Genomic DNA, 3921 nt, shown 5'->3' with positions numbered 1-3921 from the left:
AAATATTACCGATGAAACAGAAGAGAGAATTCAGAAATAGACGAAAATAAATACAATCAACTTATTTTTGACAAAAGAACAAAGATAGTCTTTTCAAGAAATGGTGCTTCACAGAATATTTATTACATCACAATTCATATTTACTAAGTCATGGAAGAAGCCCAAGTTCCCATCGAGCCATGAATGGATTAATAAATTGTGGTATATGTACACCGTGGAATATTGTGCAATCTTAAAAAAGATGGAGAGGAGAGCCGCCATAGCCACCTGCCTCCCCCGACCCAATGTCTAACCCACCGGCTTTGCACCGCCGCCATGGCAGACATAGAAGACGGGGAGGAACCCTGTGCCTTGGCCTCTCACTCCAGGGGCACAGCCTCCAAGTCGGGGGCGACAAAATGCTCTCTCTCAAGAAGTGGAATGCAGTGGCCATGTGGAGCTGGGACGTGGAGTGCGATACGTGCGCCATCTGCAGGGTCCAGGTGATGGATGCCTGTCTTAGATGTCAAGCTGAAAACCAACAAGAGGATTGTGTTGTGGTCTGGGGAGAATGTAATCATTCCTTCCACAACTGCTGCATGTCCCTGTGGGTGAAACAGAACAATAGCTGCCCTCTCTGCCAGCAGGATTGGGTAGTCCAAAAAATCGGCAAATGAGAATGGCAGAAGGCTTTCTTAGTGCAGTCGTTCAAAGCCCTGGTGGATCTTGTTATCAAGTGCCCTACAAAAGCTAGAACACTCCAGGGGATTCATTCTTCAAATAAGGAGCCAATGGATCTGTGGTGTTTTGAGACTCGTTGAAGGCATGGTTTAGTATTTTGTCGGTTTTATTTTCATAAATTCTCCACAATTAAGAAGATAATTTATAAAAGATGGTCTTTCCTACCTCTGTGGTGTGTCACGCACACTGCTTAGAAGTGCTATAAAAAAGGAGAGAACTCCCCAATTGAATAACCTTTATAATTTTCCCATTGATACACTAGTTGTGGAAGCCGTTCCTGTCAGAGGGGAACTTTTTGCATGCCTATTGATCAGCTAAAAAAGGGCAGCATGTTAGAGTAGCAAATAAAGTGAGTTTAGAACCCAACTCTTATCCTTAATTTGTTCCTAACTTATTTTGGCAGGAAGAGGGGGATGATCAATGAAAGCTTTATTTAATATGAGAATTTTAAGTTTGGGCCACTGAACAGGGTAAATAAAATTAAAGTTTTGGGCATATGGAATGTTGATTGTCTTTTAAAAAGTTATCAGTCTTTATCATTGACTCATCAAGAAAACCTTTATCACAGTTACCTCACTATTCAATTATTGAGTGGTAAAAGACAAAATTATTTTCTAGTTGTGGTCAGATGATATAAATTAACTATACTTCAGATGTGTTGGTGAGGAGGAAATGTTTACCACTGTAGCTTGGATTAAAAGGTTTATTTTATCTCACAATGTTTTAATAAATGGTTTATTCTCTTTACCTTAAAAAAAAAAAAACAAAAAAGATGGAGAGGACTGGAGCCAGCTTTACACAAAGGCTCCCATCCAGGAGAGTTAAAGGACAGGAGTTTAACAAGTAAGCTGATGGTTTGGAGCTGAGCCAAGAGAGAAGGTTGAAGAATGCACATCATCCCTGCTGAGGCAAACTGCAACCCCAAGGATACAAACAATAGGTACAAAATCCATCGCCAAGCAGATGGGAGTTCCCCTCCCCAATGCAGTATACTTTCTACAAACAAGTGAGCAGAGTTCAAACATCCTCCTAATTTATCACATGGAAGAGATCCTCTGAAAACCAGACCTCCTTCCCCTACTAGGGTGCCATGGCACTCTCCTGCCAGGCATAAAACTGTATAAATCTGTATATATTCTCTACCTGCAATTCTGAACTCTCAGCACTCCCCTCCACTCTCACCCTGAGGTCTAGAGGCCTGTCCCCCATGGAGTCCAGATTCTTGGGAATTTTCTCATGAGGTGTGAATAGGGCATGGGCTGTTGCAGGTCTGCTGATTCTGCTGCACTGGAGTAGGTAGAAGACAGTGGACTGAAGGAACTGTGAAGAACAGGGAGAGGTGGTGCCCCATGACACAGAGTAGCAGCAGCAGCCACAGGAACAATAGGACTCACACCCCTGGGGATATTTTGGACAGACACTCCCTGGGCAACCAGAGAAAGACAGGCATCTTCTCTGGTGGTGGACACTGGCCCAGCAGATATGGGACAGAAATGCAGGCCCCATGAGTAAAGTATTTGCCTGAGGTGGTACCTGCATGGGCTGGACACAGTGGGGATGGAGAATAGAAGATATGTGTGCAGAGATGGCATACTGCCAGGGTGGGGCTGAGACAGAGGACTGCTTTAGTGAGCCTAAGAAGCCCCTGGCCCCCAGGGGATCATACCTAAGACAGGAGCGGGTTGGCAGGGCTGGAACTGATTGCTGATTGTGAGCTCTAACTGCACCCGCCCCAACACAGACTGCAGTGGAGACAGACACACCAGCTCTAGGCAGCAGCACAGACTGGGGCTGAGTTGCAATTTCTGTGAACTCAAACAGCATCTGGTCCACAAGGGAATATAGCCAGGACAAAACCACAAATTCTGCAAAAATATAAGTGTCAGCAACATCAATCAGGAGCGGGACTGGAACTGAGTGAACCATCCCAGCTTCCATTAACCACTCGAGGTTGTCAGGCCTCAGCTCCCCGACATGATGGCAGAGTACAGAGGGCTGGCCAAGGAGACATAGATCTCCCTGGGACTCAGGCAGGCACAACCCCCTGGAGCATCTGCTCATTTGAGAAAACTGGTTCACAGCCCTGCGGGGTTACCAGTGACTGGGTATGACAGAGGTGCAAGGTGGGGAAGGAGGCAACAACCTTCCCAGACTAATTTATTTGCTGGCGGTGGGGGGGGGATCCTTCTGACTCCATGAAGCACCAGAACGAGTCATACTCAAGCTGTCAGCAGACCCCAGCTATCTAGTTGCCAGAGACATTTTGAACTCTCCCACTTGAGACTGGGTGCTGACTGGGACAATTGATTTGGACCTCTTAAACTGGGTCAGTCACCTGAGGACTATCTAAAGTGGTACCGTGGGTGTGTGGTTGTGGGAAGGTTTGGTTTTCCTTTTCCAGTTGTTGCCTGTGGGTGGCAGGGTGACTTAATTGCTGGTATTTCTCCACAGCTGAAACTTCAACCCAGAGTAACTGATTCACTAGGGTAGGACAGAGACCAGGTGAAAACAAGACAGAGCCAACAGTGACTCAGGTCATAGCAATATATGGGTCCTTTGCAAAGCTCTAGGAGAAAAGGTACAGACACCAGTCCCAGCTCTTGGGCAAAGGGCTGGTTAATCACTACTCCTGGAGCTCCCCAACCCAACTTCACCTTATCTTCTCATCTAGCCAAATGATATAAAATAATCATGGGGCAGAATCAGCGGAAAAACTCTAGTAACACGAATAACCAGAGTAGATCAACTCACCCAAGGAACGATATGGCAGATACAACTGAAGATCCCAGTTATAAACAAGTGGCTGAGATGTCAGAAATTGAATTCAGAATTTACATTGCAAATAAGAGTAATAGAATGGAGTGGAGATAAAGTTGGAATTAGAAATTCAAGGAGCATTTCAAAAGTTGTCTCCAGAATTCAATGAATTCAAAGACAAAATCACCAAAGATTTTGACACATTGAGACAAGAATTTTCAGCCCTCAAAGATTTGAGAAATACAGTAGAATCCCTCGGTAAAAGAATGGAGCAAGCAGAAGAAAGGATTTCTGACGTAGAAGACAAAGTGTTTGAACGCTCCCAAACTCTCAAAGAGGAAGAGGAATGGGGAGCAAAAATGGATCATTCTCTCAGAGAGCTCTGGGATAATTTGAAGAAAACTAATATTTGCCTTATAGGAATCCCTGAAGGTGACAAAGTGG

At 44.9% G+C, this 3921-nt stretch overlaps 1 pseudogene; it reads left to right on the top strand.

Moving 5' to 3' along the window:
- Nucleotides 1-315: 315 nt before the first annotated feature.
- On the top strand, nucleotides 316-787 carry LOC128577269 (RING-box protein 2-like; annotated as a pseudogene).
- Nucleotides 788-3921: the final 3134 nt, after the last annotated feature.

Source organism: Nycticebus coucang, chromosome X, assembly GCF_027406575.1.
Source record: "Nycticebus coucang isolate mNycCou1 chromosome X, mNycCou1.pri, whole genome shotgun sequence".
NCBI lineage: Eukaryota > Metazoa > Chordata > Mammalia > Primates > Lorisidae > Nycticebus > Nycticebus coucang.
This window is presented reverse-complemented; position numbering and strand designations above follow the sequence as displayed.